Here is a 23,339-nt window from a genome sequence, read left to right as displayed (position 1 = left end):
AAGCCCCAGATGTTATGATGTAGAAGTACAGGCTTCTCACAGTACTCCATAATGACCCAGAGCTGTGTTCTCTCCATTGGCTCTTCCTCTTCCAGATAAAATCATCAAGGCTTCTTCACATACATATTTATTCTTGCTTGTTTAGCTATATCTTCTTAACTTTTTAAAGGTCTATCAGATAAAATGCGAAAAGACTACAGGGTGATGAGAGACTTGGCTCTTCATATGAGGTTGGATCCAGAAAGAAGGCAGCACGAATTACGGAAACTGATGAATACTATACAAATGTTAAGTCCTATTCTTCTCTCTGTGTCTTTGTGTGTGTGTCCTGAAGATGAGACCCGTGCAGAACTCTTGATATGTCAGATTCTCCAACTAAAAAACAACAGGTTGGAAGAAAACGACCTCTTGTGGGAACAACTCTATTTGTTCCATTGATGCAAAGTTAGAGGAGGTCTGGAGGGGAAGAACAAAATAGAAAGACCCTAAGCACAAATGTGAGAGAGGACATGATTTCAGAGTACTAGAAACCCTCTCTCTGCAACATGTCAATACAGAAGACAAACAACAAGGCATCTTAGATTAAAGGAGAATTTTGCAAATGGATCATCATTTTTGCTTATTTCCTTTGGTTCTATTCTGTGGAAATATTTTAACTTTCAGAAATAGGGAGGTACAACGGGAACTTCAACTCTGGGATTTGAAATTTGATACCAACTTCGTGTCCTTCTCGGGAAGGATCTTGAAAGAAGTAAGAATTTTTCAAGGAAGAAGAGCGGTAAGACAGCTTCAAAATGGTCATGTTCTAGTTACTCTTGCAGTCATTTGGGGCCAAATGAATAATAATGCAGAGGACCTAAGTCAGGTCAGTAACTCACTGCTCTCTCTTCTTGGGCTGTTTGTCCTTTCTCTAGGGGAGAGCGAGCAGGTGTTCAGTTAGAAAGCATGTAACATCCTTGGCATATAGTAAACTCTATAGTTTACCATGGTTGGAGTTGTGGACATCTCTCGTGGCAAAACAATCTGCCAAGTATATCCTTAAGAGTCAAATAGCTAGAATCCAAACAATCCAGAGTAACCCATGATAGAATCCCAGTATTACTTACCACTATCTTAAGGGAAGAGTATGTAATTCAGTTATGACCAAAGTTTAAAATTGTAACGTTTCAGTAGGAAGTAGCAAGAATTTGCAATAGAAAGGCTCTTTGTCGGTATTTCTTTAAAAATTGAAGTCTTATACTATGTCTTCCAGTTTGACTCCCATCCACAGTTTGCAGATTGGTTGAGAGAGACCGGAAGTGGACCCTTACTCAATGTGAAGTCACTAGATCATTGGTAATACTCTATCCTACGAGAAATTATGGAGCGGCCTCATCCTTTGTACAGAGTCTACGGAAAGTCACACCCACCATGGGCATAGCTATGAGAGAGGCAAAAATGTAAGTAGAGCTGAAATTAAGATCTATAACAACCGATCTTCAAATCGGAGGTAAAGTGGAGTCAGATTATATTAAATTATAGGAATTGGTCACTGTATTAAAACCCTGGAGGTTTGTAAACAAAAAAGCCTAATCTATTCCAATTAACTGTAAAATAGGCTTTGGGGATATATAGTTTGTGGCTATTGGGATACATGCTGAGGAAGCCAAACATTGAACTTATTTTTGTTTTAAGAACAAACTTATCAGGGTACTTGGGTGGCTCAGTCAGTTAAGCATCTGACTCTTGGTTTTGGCTCAGATCCAGCTGGGTGCTCAGTGGAGAGTATGCTTAAGATTCACTCTCTGCCCCTCCCCTTATGTGTGCATTTTACCCCTACGCAAATAAGCTCAGGAGTTATGGAAACTGTCTGATGTACAGGCAGCAGGGCAAGATTTCTAACACGTGCTCAGACCTCCAACAGGACATGGGGTCATAAGAAAGAGCAATTACTGTTTGGTTGCTTTCTAACTATAATGGAAGATCCTCAAAGTATTATTTCTAACATGATGATGCTTCTAGGAAGATTTTTTGGGGATAATCCTCAATCAGACTAGGGAAATTCCTTTCTCATTTTAAAAATTTCTTTTCACATGAATGAATGTGGAATTCTATCAAATGCATTTTGTACTTTTTTTTTTTTACATTTAATCTGCAATTATTTTTCCTATAATTCACCACACTAACTGTTTCTTTTTCTGAAGATTGCATTTCAGGCTTACTGTCACCCTAGGCCCATGGTATTCTACTTTTTTTTTTTATGATTTTTAATTTACTTATCTGATAGAGAATGAGAGTTATCACAGGAGGAGAGAAAGAGAAAGAGGCACTGAGCAGGGAGCCTGATATTCTAATATCATTGCTACTTTCAAGTTATTCTTTGGTTTTTGAACGTATATGATTTAATGATTTTACTCTGTCAATGGGACACCTGAGTGGCTCAGCGGTTTAGCTCTCGCTCAAATAAGTAAATCTTTCATGACCATTAGTTAAAAGTAGTTTTTTTTTTTTTTTTAACATTGTACCTTGTTTTTATGTGGTGCTCCATTGGCTGCATAAAACGTTTGTTACATACTTAACTTTTGAATACAGATGATATATACTTATTTTCTAGGCTTGAAGTAAGTGATACAGTCCAGTCCTATACAACCGTCTTAGAAAATCATGTTTCCTCCAAAACACAGATGGTAAGTTTCTATTTGATAGCACTTCCTTTTTTTTTTTTAAGATTTTATTTATTTATTCATACAGATGCAGATAGAGAGAGGCAGAGACACAGGCAGAGGGAGAAGCAGGCTCCATGCAGAGAGCACGACGTGGGACTCGATCCAGGGTCTCCAGGATCACACCCTGGGCTGCAGGCGGTGCTAAACCGTTATACCACCGGGGCTGCCCCCACCCTTTTTTTTTTTTTTTAACAAAGATTTTATTTATTCATGAAAGAGACAGGAGAGACAGAAGCAGGCTCCATGCAGGGAGCCCGATGTAGGACTCCAGGATCATGCCCTGGGCCAAAGGCAGGTGCTAAACCGCTGAGCCACTCAGGTGTCCCATTGACAGCAGCTTCCTGTCTTACCTTGTAGTGTTATAAATCTCATCTGTTAGATCTTGAGTGTCTACCACTCAAAATTAATCTCAAGTGCCCTTTCTTTGGCAGGGACTTGTCTTCAATTTCTGTCCTTTCCTGTCTCTGAGGCTGTCAGCCTGTTCATGGTCTCTGACCTTTCAGCCATGTTCACTGGAGAGTGGGCAAACACTTTGGGAGAAAGTGGCCTCAATTGCTGAGATCATCTCTCTGGGTCCCTACTTCTTTCCTGTCTTAACCTAATAACTCTTTATGACCTTGTTAGACTGCCTGAGCCCCAAACAGGCACAGTCCCTGTGTTTTCATCAGTTTGAACAGCTCTTCTTAGGAGGAGACTGGCCTATGCTATTCCAGAAGCTGAAATTGTAGGATGCATTAGCTGACCACTCTCTGAATACTCAGAAATCATCACAGAAAAAATTAGAATCTAGATTTTGCAATTGTACTTAAAAGCCTGACTTATTGAGCTATTGAAATATACATAAATACGTATATTTATATATGTGTATATATAAATAAATGGAGGTGTGTGTGTGTGTAATCTGTACCCAAAAGATTAGGTGCTTTAAGAAAAGCATATCTATAAGTTAGTTTAGCCTTCATCTTTAAGTGATCCCAACAGGCATGGAGAAATCCTAAGCCAATAATGGATTGGTGTCCTTTCAAACACACACATTGACTGCAGTCTATTACAATTAGAAATCATTAAATCATATACATTCAAAAACCAAAGAATAACTTGAAAGTAGCAATGATATTAGAATATCAGGCTCCCTGCTCAGTGCCTCTTTCTCTTTCTCTCCTCCTGTGATAACTCTCATTCTCTATCAGATAAGTAAATTAAAAATCATAAAAAAAAAAAGTAGAATACCATGGGCCTAGGGTGACAGTAAGCCTGAAATGCAATCTTCAGAAAAAGAAACAGTGTGGTGAATTATAGGAAAAATAATTGCAGATTAAATGTAAAAAAAAAAAAAAAGTACAAAATGCATTTGATAGAATTCCACATTCATTCATGTGAAATTTTTAAAATGAGAAAGGAATTTCCCTAGTCTGATTGAGGATTATCCCCAAAAAATCTTCCTAGAAGCATCATGTTAGAAATAATACATTGAGGATCTTCCATTATAGTTAGAAAGCAACCAAACAGTAATTGCTCTTTCTTATGACCCCATGTCCTGTTGGAGGTCTGAGCACGTGTTAGAAATCTTGCCCTGCTGCCTGTACATCAGACAGTTTCCATAACTCCTGAGCTTATTTGCTTAGGGGTAAAATGGGGATACTAGTCTTGATCTCAGTAGGTTATTGAAGAATTAACTGAGTCAAGTACAATGCTTGGCAAGTGCTCTCACATAGCACCCATCATGTAAGGGGTGACGTTCCTGATGATGGTACGTTTCAGTCTGTGCTTGTTAACCCTCTGTGTCAACTTCATGATAAACTCCTAGAAACAGAATAGCCAGGACGTAAAGACTTTGCAAGTGCAAGTGATTCATGCATATTGCCCATGCCTGGCTCCTAGGCTCTTTCCTCTTCCATATGCTCACCTTCGCCATTATTGAATGGAATGGGATTCCAGACCCTTTACCCTCCTGGGCCAGCTGTGGATTGAATGAACAGACTCTGTTCCTCCACCTAGGTAGTTTGCTTGACGTGACATCCACTTCTCCCATTACTGTGGTTTCATGTCCTCGGTAGTCTTGTTGCTTTCTTTCAAGGTCCTTTGCGTGCTGTCCAGTGAAAAGAAAGACCTGTATGATGGCATAAAACAATACCTGTGTGTCAAGTGTCCGACCCCAAGCCAGTGTGTCGTGGCATGGACCTTAGACAAACCCCAGACGCTGATGACCATTGCGACAAAGATTGCCCAGCAGATGAACTGCAAGATGGGAGGAGCCCTCTGGAAGGTGGAGACAGGAGTACGTTGGATTTCATTGCCTTCTCTTTATTTCACTTGTGTTCAGTGGAATTTAAGACTCAACCATCTTAAACGCAGTTGCTTAATTGTGCTTCTATTGTGTTCTAACTCAATGTCTTACCTTTTTTAAAAAATTTCAGTTACAGAATGCGATGTGCATTGGTATCGACTGTTTCCATGATATTGTAAATCGGCGGAAGTCAATTGCAGGCTTCGTGTCCAGCATCAATCAGGAATTGACGCAGTGAGTGGGCGTAGGCAGACATTGTGTAGATGGCAACTAGCTGTAGACCAAACAGGAGAGGTGGGCCTAACTAATGTTTGTTGACGAGGGCCATGGGCAGGGTATTCTCTTCCTCTTCTGGCAAAGTTATGCTCCAAATACATTTGATGTGGAAGGGTCTATATCATTTTTCTGTTGCTGCTTAACAGATGACGACAAACATGGCAGCTTAAGAGGACACTCCTGTGTCTGCGCATAGGTCTGTCAGGCAGCCATCAGGTTGGCCATGTTGGCCAAGCCACATTCTCCTCTGGAGGCTTGAGGTCCTATTGCAAGTGCACATCCTTGTGGTAGAATCTTTTTTTTGTTTTGTTTTTGTTTTTGGTAGATGAAGGACAGAGGTCCCCCTTTCCTTGCTGGCTGCCAGCTACAGGCCTGTTTCAGCTCCTGGGACTTCATCCATATTCCTTCTCGAATGCCCTGCTCCCCCAGAGCACACAGTCCTTGTTCTGCTTCAAATCTCTCTTCCCCCTTCTGCTATCTTGCTTTTTCAGGGGGTTATGAAATTAGATAAGGTCCATCTGGAAAATCTTCCCTAAAGCCAACTGTGACATAGGACATAATCACAGGGGCGATACAATAGTCACAGATTCCAAGCGTTAGATTTCTGCTCACTGGGGGCTCTGATGATCAGTGAGTCTCCCCATTAACACACGGGGAAGGACTCAGGCCCCACATGGGGAAGACAGACCTAGGAATACAATCAGAAGCCTATAGGTACAGGATCTGCTCTTCACAGATCTATATGTAATGGATCTGCCGAAGAACATATGCTTCCATATCTCATGTTTCTCCCTTGCTCCAGGGATACTTTTGTTTTCTGTGCTTAGAGTAGAACCTACCTTCAAAGGAGTTTGCACATTCTTCAGTTTAGTTTCTTGAGCATTAGCATGTGTATGACCATCACCAATCACTGTTATGCTTCCTGAGGATTTACTAGCCCCCTTGGTATAATTACAGAGTATTCTTTAAGGGGGTCCATTTTTATTTTCATGAATGGCATCAATTATTCCAGTCTAGTTCCAGTTCTAGTTTAATATAATATTGGTTTGCTTTTATGGTGGGAGGGCATGTGGAAAATAATGTTTCAATCATGGAAAGAAATTAAGCTCTCATTCGGTTCATTTTTAAATTTTTAATTCTTTTAAATTGGAGTTCAATTTGCCAACATAGAACACCCAGTGCTCATCCCGCCAAGTGTCCCCTCAGTGCCCATCACCCAGTCACCCCAACCCCCACCCACCTCCCTTTCCACTACCCCTCGTTTCCCAGAGTTAGGTGTCTCTCATGTTTTGTCACCCTCACTGAGATTTTCACTCATTTTCTCTCCTTTCCCTTTATTCCCTTTCATTAATTTTTATATTTCCCAAATGATTTCATCCAGTTCATAAATAATTTTGAACCCTTGCTTTTTTTTATGGTGAAAAAATTTATATTTAGATTTATAGTTGGCTGGACTCAGTTTAGATGATCCCAATTTTGTTGGCAACATCCAAAGCTCATAATCAGGAGCCAGTCGAACATATGCTTTCTTCTCTCCATCAGACCTGATCAAGGTGTTGACCTTCGCCACATCAGTGTCATAGAGCTTCTTTACAGCCTGTTTTATCTGGTGCTTATTGGCCTTGACATCCACAATGAGCACAAGTGTATTGTTGTCTTCTATTTTCTTCATGGCTGACTCAGTAGTTAAGGGGAACTTGATGGCATAGTGATCAAGCTTGTTTCTCCTGGGGGCTCTCTTTCGAGGATATTTGGGCTGCCTTTGGAGACACGGGGTCTTGGGTCATCGGAATGTAGGTGACGTGCAGATCTTTTTTTTTTTTTTTTTTTTTTGTGACTGCTCACCTTTCACCACTTTCTTAGCTTTCAAAGCCTTTTCTTTGGCTTCAGCTTTGGGAGGGGCAGGGGCTTCCTTCTTCACCTTCGGCGCCATCTTCATGAAAGGGCGAACCCTTGCTTTTTGGCACAACATTTCCACTGCTCTGTTCTCAGCATTTGAACATACCATGATTTCATCTTGTAGACTGTAAATTCTGGGGAAAAAAAGCAGACAAATGTATTATATCATGTCAGGTCATTGCAATAGTTTGAAGCAATTAAAAAAACAGGGGATAGAAACTTGAGACCAGTATTGCTTGATCTGTTGGGAAGTGGTCAAGTAAAAATTACTGCTCCAAAGCAGGTGGTTCCCATAAAGCATGATTATGGATGAACCATTTTTTTAAGACCTCAGCTTGGAAGCAGGAATCTCCAGGAACACTGGCTATTTATTTTGGGTGTCCACCATGAGACGGCAGTAGTCCTGCACATTGAAAGTGCGTGTAATTTGTACCAATGTTAGTGAATGCTTCCATATTCCTATTTGTGTGCATTCACAATTTTAATAAATGCCTAGGGTACTGGAAGAGACCAATGCTTCGATCTCTGCAGAGGCATCAAAGAATGGATTCCTGATTGGATCTTCAGCTACTCATAGTGACTCCCCCCTCCCCGCCACCAGAGGTCCTAGATTAACTCAGGATGAAAAATAAGGGAATTTTTAAGACTCCTATCTCAAACTGACAGCTTATTTTTCTCCAAACAAGGTGGTTCTCTCAGTGCATTTTCCAGGAATCGGGGCAGGAGCTTGTGAACGGGCTTAAAACCTGCTTGGAAGGTTAGTGTCCCATCAAGATTGGTGTGCCTGACTCCATCTGGGTAGTTGTCTGCAAGTGAACACACTGTCCCCCCAGAGACGTCTGGCAATGCCTAGAGATGCGCTCCATTGTAACAGCTGGGATGGAGGTGCTACTGGCCTCCAACTAGCGGGTAGAGACCAGGCATGCTACAGAAGACAGCAACACCCATTCTGCCCCCACAAAGAATTATCTGGCTCAGAATTTCTGTAGTGGTGCTGTTGAGAAATGCTGAGCTCACGTGAAGACCAAAAGGCAGTGAATGTGTCCTGGAGGCTACAAGATTGAAAGAACATGAACCTAGAAGCTGTTACAAATAGCAGTGGCCAGTTGGTTCTGAGTTACGGCTTATTCACCCATGTTTCTGGTTTCCTTCCAGCTGCCCTGAAGCTCTGGTGTAAACATAATCAGTTTCTACCACAAGCTATCATTGTGTATCGGGATGGAGTTGGGGATGGTCAGCTTCAAGCACTGATGGATCATGAAGTCCCACAGATTGAGTCCTCCTTAAGATCTGTGTACCCTAAAGACTCTGGGTATATAAATTGTAAAGTGCAGATTTTGTAAACTCTACATTTCAGTCTCTGAAAGGAATATCACAGTTATGATCTGTGAATTAAGAGAGAGAACATGGCACAGAGGGCATCAGTTGCTGGATGGGGAATTCATTCTTTGACTTTCTGGTCCACACCCAAGTCAGAGGACAGAGCAGAACTAAAACGTTCCTGATTGTGTTCTCCCCCATGGAACCGCCTAAGAACCTGTTCCTTTTTTTCTAATCTCCCTGCAAGCCTTGATGTAGGAGGGCTTGTTAAGGTCAGGTACTTATTAAAATCCATAAACACAGCCTGGTGATGGTTTGTGTTTAGGCAACTTCTTTATTCTGGAGTTTTGTAGGTCCTGGGGCTGGGGAATGCCTCTCCTCTGCCTCCTCTGCTTGTCACTGGGGCCTGGTTCCCACCACAGATAGGAGCAGCCCCAACCTTGTGAGGAAGTTCCTCCCCCTAAGATGTGAGTGGCTGTAAATAGAAACCTCTCTTACTGCTTAGGTCAAGCTCATGGAGCTAGGACAGTAAAGTTGGTGTGTGGGGGGACTATACCTTCCACAGATTCTTCTGAAGGAATCCTGTGTGTGTGGTGCTTCAAGTAGTTTGCGTGATCCTAAATAAAGCTGACTTTATTTGAAAAACAAACTTGAATTTTGGGGAATGACAGGTTTCATGGACTAACCTCCTGAATCAGTTTGGATTAGGCCCGTTAAAAAAAAAACAACAACAAATTTCAGATGGATGGAAGATAGCAGAGTAGAGGTCCTCATGTCAGCTGGTCCCCCAAAATTAGCTACATAACTATCAAGCCATCCTGAACACCAATGAAATCAAGCCGAGTTGTAAGCAAGAATGGCTGAGTCTACAAATAGAAAAGTGAAAAAATGAAGTGGAGTGTGGAGAAGTAAAACGGAAAGGGATATATCAGAGGATAATGGGTGGGGTGGGGGAGGGAGCACGTGTAAGCCAACTTTAGGAAAGTGAACGTTCAAATCTGGGCCCTTCAAAGTGTGCTCCTCTAGAGATGTCCCTGCCTGAAAGGGACTCATTGGTGAAAGGGTGCAGAACCACAGGTCAGTGCAGGGTGGCCGGGTCTCAATATTCCTGGAGGCCAGAAAGCATCCAGGTGCCTGAGCCAGCAGAGTTCCCAAGTACTGGTTCAGGGAAATGGCTTCAGATGAGCAAGCCTGCGAGAATGTTCAGTTTGTGGTGCCATCAACCACGATCTCCCGCCGGGCCAGGTGACCCCCGTCCACGTTGGGTCCATACAAGGGCCTGGAACACAGCCTGCACCTTCCTCTGGGAGAGGCAGAGTGGGTCAGCATTGGCCCGGTTGAACGTTCTCCTTGTGGGGGGCCAGCAACCACAGAAAGGGACACACCTCCCGTTCCTCCAGGAAGAGGGGGGGAGGGCAAGAGCGGCAAAGACTGCCTGAGGAAACCTAAACATTGCACATTTCCACGTCCCCCCAGGTCCCCTAGGGGAGAAATGGAGTAGGCAGGCACCATCGGAGTCTGCAGATTGGTCAATCACCACATCGCTCATCTCTGGGGCTGGAGATCGGGGTGTGGTCTTTTTGCCTCTCACCCCCCCAAAAAGACATGAAAGGTTTCAGGGAACAAAACCCTCACAGAGCAAACAGCCTGGCCCCCTGACAAGGTCGGTGCAACACCACCCAGGCACACACACCTGAGAATCTGTGCAGCAGGCCCTTCCTGGGAGGATCAGCTGGAAGGACAGGTGACCAGCACATTTCCTGACCAAACAGAAGTGGAACCTCCAGCACTGGGGAACATAGCACAGCAACTCAAGGTTTTCCTTGTATGATTCGGTTTTCTTTCAAGATACAGTCATCCTCTATTTTTTCCTTTATTCTCATCTCACCTAGTTTCTTGTTTTATCAAGTCTTCTTTTTGGAATCTTTTCTTTTTTAACTTTTATATTTTATTTATTTATTTATTTATTTATTTATTTATTTTAACTTTTATATTTTAATGATGTATTTTATTAAAAAGATTTTATTTATTTATTTATTCATGAGAGACAGAGAGAGAGGAAGAGACACAGGCAGAGGGAGAAGCGGGCTCCATGCAGGGAGCCCAACGTGGGACTCGATTCCGGGTCTCCAAGATCAGGCCCTGGGCCAAAGGCAGGCACCAAACCGCTGAGCCACCCAGGCGCCCCTAATGACATATTTTAATATTACTTGAGAAATGGACAGAGCAAAGGGGCAGACATTTCTCGAAAGAGGACCTACACGTGGCCAAAAGGCACGGGAAAGAATGCTCCACAACACCTGTGAACAGGAAAATACAATTCAAAAGCACAATGAGGTACCACGTTACACTGGTGAGAATGGCTAAATTCAACGACTAACGTTAGCAAGGATGTGGAGAAAGGGAGAAAGGGGAACCTTCCGGCCCTGCTGATGGGAAGGAAACTGGAGCAGCCACTCTGGAAAACAGTGCGAGGGTCCTCAGGCAGCTTAAAATAGAGTTTATGATACAAACTCTACTTATCTAACACTTTGTGATACAAAGTGTCTCCTCTCAAATACCACCCTTGTCTCCCCAGATGCACCCCTGTCTACAGAGCAGAAGTTGGTTGCTGTGCAGCTGCATTCACTTTGAAAGCACTATGAGGATACAGGTTGCCCTGGTGACGGGAAACACCTCTGCCTTTCTTCCCACCTATCACTCTTTGAGCTGAGTGAGTGAGGAGTGAGGAGGTGATCAGCTCTCTACCTGGCGTTGTGACAATGGGCAATCTCAATTCTTTACACTGCGATGGTATGTTCCTAAAGATCTGAATGCTCTTTGCTACCAACTGGATGGTTAACTCTTTCTCTGACTATATTTCTCATTGTTTAGAGTTTCCTCTCCCCAAATTGTCATGCAGAGTTATATGTACGCGTTTTCGTTTGTTCTATTGCTCCATTTCTGTTTTTCGTTATTCTGCCAATCTAACTGCCTTGAATATTGTGCCTCCGTTTTGAAAAAATGTCTTACTCCCTATTATATCCTGCAGCCCTCATTTGTCATCACGAAGGACCTCACAGGGGGAAATATGGCCACGTCTATTTTCAGGTTTTGTTAGTGTCCAAAATTACATATTCAAAGTATTCATTTCAGAAATTAAGTGTGAATCCAGTTGATATGGAGGATACTTGTCATTGTTTATCAATGCTTTACAATGTCTTCCTTGCGTTTTTTCCCAAAATGGGGATCGAGTTCCGTATTTGCAGGGGCACGTTGCTACCTTCATCTGAATGGTTGCCCAAAAGTCAGCCTGTGAATGAGTGTCTCTGATTCCATTTATGCCCCAAACACACATTTCCTGTTACCCTTTGGGCATTTTCCAAAATTACACTTTATAGAGAGATCAATTTTATGCTATCCCTCATCCCATTCCTCCCCTCTTAAGGTGTAAGCATGGTGAATATATAATATTATTCTCAGGTATGCAACAAATAGCCAGTCTTTCTACTTGCGTGGATAATTGGTTAATAAACTAATGACTGAGAGATAACCATGTAAACACTTATTAGTCATTCTCAAAGAAAAATAGGTGATGCACACACTTGAGTAGAGAAAGTAAATTTTACAGATGTGGAGAATGGGAAGCATTTGCACCTAGGAATGTCGCTTGAAAACAGAGACTTCATTAGAGTTGTTTTCATATAACGTCTTACTCAGTTCTCCTAAACTGCCCTCCAGAACTCTGTCCAAAAGCTAAGCTGTGGTTTATCCGAGGACATGCCAAGGTCACCAGGCACTGTTTTGAGGCACGTATATTAGTGTGAGGAATAATTAATGCACAGTGACCTTGTCTCACACGTTTTAAAACACAAGAGTTGATACTAGTGACTCTACTTTCCTGCACACTACTATGCATCACATTTGATGTGCTGATCATGACTCAGGAATTGGAACGTCATGCAGGATAGTCAGGATAGATCAAGAGTCCCAAGAGTATATTCGGGGAGGAAGCAAATAGCTTTTTTTTTTTTTTTCTCAAGGCCTCTAATTCTGTGAATACTAAATGGTGTTAAGGTAAAATACTTGTATTTAGGCAAAGCCAGTTTGCGTTACAAGGCAATGGTCTGGGAAGTCAGATTCCCAGGGTTCAATCCAGCTCTGGAACTTGGGAAATGTGAGATGTCAGACAGGATATTTAGCTTCTACTTAACCTTCCTGATCACTATCCATACCTTTGTTCATTCAATGCTCATCAAACACATATGTGATGTTTTGTTGACACTCCCTCCTCCTCAGGTGGGGAAACAGAGACACAGTGATGAAGTTCATGAACTCTGAATTAAGGAGCCAGGATATGAATCCAAGCTTAGAGTCCCAAAACTCATATTCTAATTAGTGAACTAAACTGAAATGATGACTCAGGCATGGAGTCATTGGTTACTGTGCATCTGTATGTCAGAAAGGACCTGTGCAAAGGGAAATCTCAGCACTGTCTACCATTATGAGGTCACCTCCATGCTTACATAGCCCAGGGAAGCTCTTGAGCCGTGGTGGTACAGATCCTGCCATAGTCACTAGTAGGAAAAGGACATAGGAGGCTGGTCAATTCCAAGTCATAGTTCTGGTCAGTTAAAGCATGATTATGGTCAGCTTAAAGCTATGATAGTGGTAGGTGCAAAGCCATGGTTGTGGTCGGTTTGCAGATTCTGAGGGTTTGGAGGCACCATTAGATAACCTGGTCAAAGTCTGTCAGTGCTGAGCACGTGACCTCGATCCGCTGAGAATCGAGGAGTTTCTTTCATGGTATATGATGGCATTGTCTGTATGATGAGTGCTAGTAATGGTGAAATGAGAGCCTACCCCTGGGACAATGAAGATCAGACTCAAGGGCCAGGTTATGGTTAGCTTGGTATCCATTCCCTGCTCATTGCTATTTGCTTGTACAGCTGAGATACAGAGCTGACCAGTGCCCGACCATCAGTGTCATGGCATGGTCTGACCTCAGGCCATGGCACACATACAATAAGAATTGGAAGCAGAGTGGAGACTGCCCGGCTGGCTCATTAGTGGAGAATGCGACTCTTGATCTAGAGTCATGTGTCTAGTCTATGTTGAGCATGCAGCCGTCTTAAGGAAAAAAAAATGATGACACACGTGTGGTAGTATGTCTAATAACACATTCACCCTGAGGCCTAAAACATGCTTGAATGTCATGAATTCACATTAACTGTTCAACATGTTTGGTCAGTTGAAGAGAAGCTACTTCTTGGCAGAGCCCTCATGGGACAGTATGTTTGGAAAATCCTGGGTTGTGAGTCCGCTTGGGAGAAGTCCACTGGTCACTGAGGGCAAGTCCACTGGTGCCCAGGAAGGCTTTATGGGAACCAGATGGCAGTGTGAGCGCTGGGGGAAGATAACCACAGTTGGGCTTCCCGTTGCCATTTCCAAGAGCTTGACTTGGGGGCAACTGCTTTGTGTTTTGGGTGAGGGATTGAAACCGGGAGGTGGATGGCTGCGTTAGGATGTGAACTTTACTCTTGGCTCAGGCAGTCCCCCTTGTTGTGGAATGTCTTGCACAGGGAACTTAGGGCAGGAGGATTTGAGAAAGAGACAGCCCTTGGTTCAGGGGTTCAGAGCATGATCTCCGGGACCCTAGGCAGATCTCAAGTGTTCAGGGACCTCTCTCCCCAGGGAACCAACTCATGTCCTGTCTCAGACCCCTTCCTCATCAGTATTGTAATTTTTGGCAAGTCGTCAACACTATTCACTGTGTTCTCAATGACTATGTTGTTCTGTTTTGCATATTGTCTCATCAAAAGAAAGGTATGTCCCCACACAGTGTCTGCTAGCGAATTTCTTGTTGTTCTTTGACAGTAAGGGCATTTGATATCCTCTAATCTCTTCCTGATTTCAAGCATATAATACGGCGTTGCTTATGACAGGCCCTTGGTTGCAGATAGAATTCCAGAACACATTGAATTTGTATCATTGAAGCTTTGTATCCGATCAGCAACATTTCCCCCTTTGTACCTCCTTCTAGCTCCTATTCTCTTTCCTGATGCTGTGTGTTGACTGTGCCAGGTGCACATATAAGTGCCATCATGCAGTATTTAATTTACATGGCCATGCATGTCATCACAATTCTTGAGGTTTCCTTCCTCTTAACTTGCGATAATATTTCATTGTAGAGATAGACTAATCTTTTTATCCTTTTGTTCATCAATGGACATGAAGTTGTTTCTTTTTTTTGGGTGTGCTGAAAGGTGCTGAAAACACTGTGCAGAATCTCTGCGAAATTCAGCTTTCAATATTTTCTGAACTACTTGCCAAAACTCAGATTGCAAGAATATACGTCAGACCTTTTTAAATATTTGGAGGGGTGAGACTCCACATTGTGTTTCATTGACAATTTATCAGTTTATATTCTCAGGAACCTTAAGCATATGGCAACTCCAAAGCCTTTCTGCATTGCATGCTCACTCAGGTTTCTCTGCAAGGCAAATCACCAGTAATAAGATCAAAGTTTGACCTCTGATAAGGTTATCACTCATTTTCAATGCTCTTCTAACAACTGCACCAGTTCACATTCCCACCTACAGTGCAACAGGGTTCCCCTTTGTCCGCATCCTCTCCAACATTTGTGGTTTCCTGTCTTGTGACTTTTCCCCATTATCACTGGTGTGCGGTGGTATCTAATTGTGGTTTGGATCTGTAGTTCTCTGATGGCCAGCGATGCGGGGCATCTTCTCATGTGCTTGTTGGCCGAGTCTCTGTCTTCCTCTGTGAAATTTCTGTGGGTGTCTTTTCCCGGTTTCATGATCAGATTGTATGTTTCTTTGCTCTTGAGTTGAGTATGTTCTTTATAGACCTTGGATAAGAGCGCGCTATCTGAGCGGTCGTTTGCAAATATCTTCTCCCGTTCTGTAGGTTGTCTTTTACTTTTGTGGACTGTTTCTTTTGCTATGCAGAAGCTTTCGATCTGGGTGAAGTCCCAATAATTCCTTGTTGCTTTTGTTTCTCTAGCCTTGGCGGACGTATCTTGCGAGATGTTGCTGTGGCCAAGTTGAAAAAGGGTGTTGCCTCTCGTCGCCTCTCGGATTTGGATGGATTCTTGTCTCACATTTAGATCTTTCATCCTTTTTGAGTTTATCTTTGTGTGTGATGTCAGAGAATGGCCTGGGATCCTTCTTCTGCATGTGGATGTCCAATATTCCCAGCACCATTTATTGAAGAGACTGTTTTTTTTCCAGGGGGAGTCTTTCCTGCTTTCCCGAATATTAGTTGACCATAAAGTTGAGGGTCCACTTCTGGATTCGCTATTTGGTTCCATTGATCTATGGGTCTGTTTTTGTGCCACAACCACACTGTCTTGATGGCCACGGCTTTGTAGAGCAACCAAAAATCTGGCATTGTGATGCCCCCAGCTATGAACTTCATTTTGAAAAGTCCCCTGTCTCTTTGGGGTCTTTTCCGGTTCCACACTAGAATCTTAAGATGGTTTGTTCCAACTCTCTGAAGAAAGTCCATGGTATTTTGATAGGGATTGCGTGAAATGTGTAAATTGCCCTGGGTAGCATGGACATTTTACAATATTAATTCTTCCTCTCCATGAGCATGGAACATTTTTCCTTCTCTTTATGCCTTCCTCGATTTCCTTCAGGAACGTTCTGTGTTGTTTAGGGCACAGATCCTTTACGTCTTTGGATAGGTTTATTCCTGGGTAGCTTATGCTTTTTGGTGCAGTTGTAAATGGGATTGACTCCTTAATTTTCGAGGCTCTTCTAACAACAACCTGTCAGTCAACAGCTCTTTCTATGTCCATTTATTTCCCAGGATCTGCTGTGGAAACCACAGGAACAGAACCTAGCACACAATCTGGAGACCTCCGCCCTCAACAACAGCTGAAAATATACACCCTCTACCGAAGCAGGGAACTGGACTCCCAAACAGAGATCCCAGAGGGTAACATGAAAATTGATTCATTAAATAATAGCCTCAAGAAATCTTGTCCTAGGGGCACCTGGGTGTTTCTGTCAGCTAAGTCTCTGCCTCCGGGGTTTCAGCTCTGGTCATGACATCAAGGTCATCAGATTCACCCATATTCAGCATGGAGCCTGCTTCGTATTCTCTCTTCCTTTCCCTCTGCCCCTCTCCTCTTTACACTTGCTCTTTTGCTCTCTCCACACACGCAAAACAGAATCATTATTCAGTTTTGCTCGGGGTGCCATCGTAGAGACAGACCTCCTAAGCCGTATTCTTTATGTTTCATGTGTCCACATCTTAACTTGAAAGGTCAGTCATTAGTTTGTGGCCAAAATTGTGAAATCGCATTGAGAACCCTAATTTGGTCCGGTTTCATGGGAGGGGTTGTGAGCTAACATTTGGACATACTAGTCCGTGTTAAGTTTTAGCAAAATGTTTTCTGTTTTTACATTTTTTTATTAGAGTTCAATTTGCCAGCTTATAGCATAACACCCAGTGCTCATCCCGCCAAGTGCCCCCATCAGTGCCCATCACCCGGTCGCCCCAACTACCCACCCACCTCCGCTTCCACTACCCCTTGTTCAGTTCCCAGAGTTCGGTGTGTCTCCTGTTTTGTCACCCTCACTGATATATTCCCTCATTTTCGCCATTCCCTTTATTGCCTTTCACTAGTTTTTATATTCCCCAAATGAATGAGACCATATCAAGTTTGTCCTTTTCCGATGGACTTATTTCACTCAGCATAAGTCCCTCCAGGTGCGTCCGCGTCGGGGCAAATGGTGGGTATTTGTCGTTTCTCACGGCTGAGTAATATTCCATTGTAGCCGTGGACCACATCGTCTTTATCCATTCATCTCTCGAAGGACACCAAGACTCCTTCCACAGTTTGGCTATTGTGGACATTGCTGCCATAAACATCGGGGTGCAGGTGTCCCCGCGTTTCACCACATCTGCAGCTTTGGGGTGAATCCCCAGCAGTACAATTGCTGGGCCAGAGGGAAGATCTGTTCTTAACTCTTTGGGGAACCTCCACACAGTTTTCCGGAGTGGCTGCACCTGTTCACATTCCCACCTACAGTGCAAGAGGGTTCCCCTTTGTCCGCGTCCTCTCCAACATTTCTTGTGTCCTGTCTCGTGACTTTTCCCCATTCCCGCCGGTGTGAAGTGGTATCTCATGGGGGTTTGGATCTGTAGTTTCCTGATGGCCAGTGATGCGGGCCATGTTCTCATGTGCTTGTTGGCCGTGTCTCTGTCTTCCCCTGTGGGATTTCTGTTCGGGTCTTCTGCCCGTTTCATGATCAGATTGTTTGTTTCTTTGCTCTTGAGTTGAGTATGTTCTTTAGAGATCTTGGACACTAGCCCTTTGTCTGAGCGGTCGTTTGCAAATATCTTCTCCCGTTCTGTAGGTTGTCTTTTACTTTTGTGGACTGTTTCTTTTCCTGCGCAGGAGCTTTCGATCTGGCTGAAGTCCCAATAATTCCTCGTTGCTTTTGTTTCTCTTGCCTTGGCAGACGTATTTTGCGAGATGTTGCTGTGGCCAAGTTGAAAAACGGTGTTGCCTCTGTTCGCCTTTCGGATTTGGATGGATTCTTGTCTCACATTTAGATCTTTCATCCTTTTTGAGTTTTTCCCTGTGTGTGGTGTCAGAGAATGGTCTAGCTTCCGTCTTCTGCATGTGGATGTCCAGTGTTCCCAGCACCCTTTATTGAAGAGACTGTCTTTTTCCAGGGATAGTCTTTCCTGCTTTCTCGAATAGAGTTGACCATAAAGTTGAGGGTCGACTTCTGGATTCGCTATTCGGTTCCATTGAGCTATGGGTCTGTTTTTGTGCCACTACCACACTGTCTTGATAGCCACGGCTTTGTAGTACAACCTGAAATCGGGCCTTGTGATGCCCCCAGCTGTGGCCTTCGTTTTGAATAGTCTCCTGGCTCTTTGGGGTCTTTTCAGTATCCACACTAGCATCTTATTTTTTTTTTATTTTTATTTATTAATGATAGTCACACAGAGAGAGAGAATGGGGCAGAGACATAGGCAGAGGGACAAGCAGGCTCCATGCACCGGGAGCCCGACGTGGGATTCGATCCCAGATCTCCAGGATCGCGCCCTGGGCCAAAGGCAGCCACTAAACCGCTGCGCCACCCAGGGATCCCCCACACTAGAATCTTAAGATGGTTTGTTCTAACTCTCTGAAGAAAGTCCCCAGTATTTTGATAGGGATTGCGTGAAATATATAAATTGCCCTGGGTAGCATGGACATTTTCACAATATTAATTCTTCCTCTCCATGAGCATGGAACCTTTTTCCTTCTCTTGATGCCTTCCTCGATTTCTTTCAGGAACGTTCTGTGGTGTTTAGGGTACAGATCCTTTACCTCTTTGGTTAGGTTTATTCCCGGGTAGCTTATGTTTTTGGGTGCAGTTGTAAATGGGATTGACTCCTTAATTTTCGAGGCTCTTCTAACAACAACCTGTCAGTCAACAGCTCTTTCTATGTCCATTTATTTCCCAGGAGCTGGAGTGATAACAACCGAACCTGAATCTCGAAGAAACCCTTGGTACACCTGCCCTGGAGCATGGCCAAAAATGTTTTCCATCCTCCGTATCAGAAGAGTTCAGCCAACAGACGACAGGCCGGAGGGTAACATGAAAATTGATTCATTAAATAATAGCCTCAAGAAATCTTGTCCTAGGGGCACCTGGGTGTTTCTGTCAGCTAAGTCTCTGCCTCCGGGGTTTCAGCTCTGGTCATGACCTCAAGGTCATCAGATTCACCCATATTCAGCATGGAGCCTGCTTCGTATTCTCTCTTCCTTTCCCTCTGCCCCTCTCCTCCTTACACTTGCTCTTTTGCTCTCTCCACACACGCAAAACAGAATCATTATTCAGTTTTGCTCGGGGTGCCATCGTAGAGACAGACCTCCTAAGCCGTATTCTTTATGTTTCATGTGTCCACATCTTAACTTGAAAGGTCAGTCATTAGTTTGTGGCCAAAATTGTGAAATCGCATTGAGAACTCTAATTTGGTCCGATTTCATGGGAGGGGTTGTGAGGTAACATTTGGACATACTAGTCCGTGTTAAGTATTAGCAAAATGTTTTCTGTTTTTACATTTTTTTATTGGAGTTCAATTTGCCAGCATATAGCATAACACCTAGTGCTCATCCCGCCAAGTGCCCCCATCAGGGGCCATCACCCAGTCGCCCCAACCGCCCGCCCACCTCCCCTTCCACTACCCCTTGTTCAGTTCCCAGAGTTCGGTGTGTCTCCTGTTTTGTCACCCTCACTGATATTTTCCTTCATTTTCCCCTTTCCCTTTATTGCCTTCACTAGTTTTTATATTCCCCAAATGAATGAGACCATATCAAGTTTGTCCTTTTCCGATGGACTTATTTCACTCAGCATAAGTCCCTCCAGGTGCATCCACGTCGGAGCTAATGGTGGGTATTTGTCGTTTCTCACGGCTGAGTTATATTCCGTTGTAGCCGTGGACCACATCTTCTTTATCCATTCATCTCTCGAAGGACTCCGAGACTCCTTCCACAGTTTGGCTATTGTGGACATTGCTGCCATAAACATCGGGGTGCAGGTGTCCCCGCATTTCACCGCATCTTTAGCTTTGGGGTATAACCCCAGCAGTGCCATTGCTGGCCCGGAGGAAAGATCTGTTCTTAACTCTTTGAGGAACCTCCACACAGTTTTCCGGAGTGGCTGCACCTGTTCACATTCCCACCTACAGTGCAAGAGGGTTCCCCCTTGTCCGCGTCCTCTCCAACATTTGTTGTTTCCTGTCTCGTGACTTTTCCCCATTCCCGCAGGTGTGAGGTGGTATCTCCTGGGGGTGTGGATCTGTAGTTCCCTGATGGTCAGCTTGCGGGGCATGTTCTCATGTGCTTGTTGGCCGTGTCTCTGTCTTCCCCTGTGAGATTTCTGTTTGGATCTTTTTCCGTTTCACGATCGGATTGTTTGTTTCTCTGCTCTTGAGTTGAGTATGTTCTTTATAGATCTTGGACACTAGCCCTTTGACTGAGCAGTCGTCTGCAAATATCTTCTCCCGTTCTGTAGGTTGTCTTTTACTTTTGTGGACTGTTGTTTGCTGCGCAGGAGCTTTCGATCTGGCTGAAGTCCCAATAATTCCTTGTTGCTTTTGTTTCTCTTGCCTTGGCGGACGTATCTTCCGAGATGTTGCTGTGGCCAAGTTGAAAAACGGTGTTGCCTCTGTTCGCCTCTCGGATTTGGATGGATTCTTGTCTCACATTTAGATCGTTCATGCTTTTTGAGTTTTTCCCTGTGTGTCGTGTCAGAGAATGGTCTAGCTTCCTTCTTCTGCATGTGGATGTCCAGTGTTCCCAGCACCCTTTATGGAAGACACTGTCTTTATCCAGGGATAGTCTTTCCAGCTTTCGCGAATATTAGTTGACCATAAAGTTGAGGGTCCACTTCTGGATGCGCTACTCGGTTCCATTGATCTATGGGTCTGTGTTTGTGCTACTACCACACTGTCTCGATGGCCACGGCTTTGTAGTACAACCTGGAATCGGGCCTCGTGATGCCCCCAGCTGTGGCCTTCGTTTTGAATAGTCCCCTGGCTCTTTGGGGTCTTTTCCGGTTCCACACTAGAATCTTAAGATGGTTTGTTCCAACTCTCTGAAGAAAGTCCCCAGTATTTTGATAGGGATTGCGTGAAATGTGTAAATTGCCCTGGGTAGCATGGACATTTTCACAATATTAATTCTTCCTCTCCATGAGCATGGAACCTTTTTCCTTCTCTTGATGCCTTCCTCGATTTCTTTCAGGAACGTTCTGTGGTGTTTAGGGTACAGATCCTTTACCTCTTTGGTTAGGTTTATTCCCGGGTAGCTTATGTTTTTGGGTGCAGTTGTAAATGGGATTGACTCCTTAATTTTCGAGGCTCTTCTAACAACAACCTGTCAGTCAACAGCTCTTTCTATGTCCATTTATTTACCAGGAGCTGCTGTGATAACAACCGAACCTGAATATAGCAGACAACCTGGGTACATCTGCCCAGGAGCACGGCGAAAGCTCTTTGCAATCCGCCGAAACAGAAGAGTTCAGCCAACAGACGACAGGCCGGAGGGTAACATGAAAATTGATTCATTAAATAATAGCCTCAAGAAATCTTGTCCTAGGGGCACCTGGGTGTTTCTGTCAGCTAAGTCTCTGCCTCCTGGGTTTCAGCTCCGGTCATGACCTCAAGGTTATCAGATTCACCCATATTCAGCATGGAGCCTGCTTCGTATTCTCTCTTCCTTTCCCTCTGCCCCTCTCCTCCTTACACTTGCTCTTTTGCTCTCTCCACACACGCCAAACAGAATCATTATTCAGTTTTGCTCGGGGTGCCATCGTAGAGACAGACCTCCTAAGCCGTATTCTTTATGTTTCATGTGTCCACATCTTAACTTGAAAGGTCAGTCATTAGTTTGTGGCCAAAATTGTGAAATCGCATTGAGAACTCTAATTTGGTCCGATTTCATGGGAGGGGTTGTGAGGTAACATTTGGACATACTAGTCCGTGTTAAGTATTAGCAAAATGTTTTCTGTTTTTACATTTTTTTATTGGAGCTCAAATTGCCAGCATATAGCATAACACCCAGTGCTCATCCCGCCAAGTGCGCCCATCAGTGCCCATCACCCAGTCGCCCCAACCGCCCGCCCACCTCTCCTTCCACTACCCCTTGTTCACTTCCCAGAGTTCGGTGTGTCTCCTGTTTTGTCACCCTCACTGATATTTTCCTTCATTTTCCCCATTCCCTTTATTGCATTTCACTAGTTTTTATATTCCCCAAATGAATGAGACCATATCAAGTTTGTCCTTTTCCGATGGACTTATTTCACTCAGCATAAGTCCCTCCAGGTGCATCCACGTCGGAGCTAATGGTGGGTATTCGTCGTTTCTCATGGCTGAGTAATATTCCGTTGTAGCCGTGGACCACATCAACTTTATCCATTCATCTCTCGATGGACCCCGAGGCTCCTTCCACAGTTTGGCTATTGTGGACATTGCTGCCATAAACTTCGGGGTGCAGGTGTCCCCGCATTTCACCGCATCTTCAGCTTTGGGGTGAATCCCCAGCAGTGCCATTGCTGGGCTGGAGGGAAGATCTGTTCTTAACTCTTTGAGGAACCTCCACACAGTTTTCCGGAGTGGCTGCACCTGTTCACATTCCCACCTACAGTGCAAGAGGGTTCCCCTTTGTCCGCGTCCTCTCCAACATTTCTTGTTTCCTGTCTCGTGACTTTTCCCCATTCCCGCCGGTGTGAAGTGGTATCTCATGGGGGTTTGGATCTGTAGTTTCCTGATGGCCAGTGATGCGGGCCATGTTCTCATGTGCTTGTTGGCCGTGTCTCTGTCTTCCCCTGTGGGATTTCTGTTCGGGTCTTCTGCCCGTTTCATGATCAGATTGTTTGTTTCTTTGCTCTTGAGTTGAGTATGTTCTTTAGAGATCTTGGACACTAGCCCTTTGTCTGAGCGGTCGTTTGCAAATATCTTCTCCCGTTCTGTAGGTTGTCTTTTACTTTTGTGGACTGTTTCTTTTCCTGCGCAGGAGCTTTCGATCTGGCTGAAGTCCCAATAATTCCTCGTTGCTTTTGTTTCTCTTGCCTTGGCAGACGTATTTTGCGAGATGTTGCTGTGGCCAAGTTGAAAAACGGTGTTGCCTCTGTTCGCCTTTCGGATTTGGATGGATTCTTGTCTCACATTTAGATCTTTCATCCTTTTTGAGTTTTTCCCTGTGTGTGGTGTCAGAGAATGGTCTAGCTTCCGTCTTCTGCATGTGGATGTCCAGTGTTCCCAGCACCCTTTATTGAAGAGACTGTCTTTTTCCAGGGATAGTCTTTCCTGCTTTCTCGAATAGAGTTGACCATAAA

General features: G+C 44.0%; 1 pseudogene; it reads left to right on the top strand.

Annotated features, from left to right (window-relative positions):
• The first annotated feature begins 311 nt into the window (after positions 1-311).
• On the top strand, positions 312-21,573 carry LOC140597396 (piwi-like protein 1; annotated as a pseudogene).
• The last annotated feature ends 1,766 nt before the right edge of the window (positions 21,574-23,339 follow it).

The sequence above is a fragment of the Vulpes vulpes genome, unplaced genomic scaffold (genome assembly GCF_048418805.1).
Source record: "Vulpes vulpes isolate BD-2025 unplaced genomic scaffold, VulVul3 u000000643, whole genome shotgun sequence".
In the NCBI taxonomy this organism is placed as follows: Eukaryota; Metazoa; Chordata; class Mammalia; order Carnivora; family Canidae; genus Vulpes; species Vulpes vulpes.
Note: the sequence above shows the minus strand (reverse complement) of the source record. Positions and strands in the feature narration are given on the sequence as shown.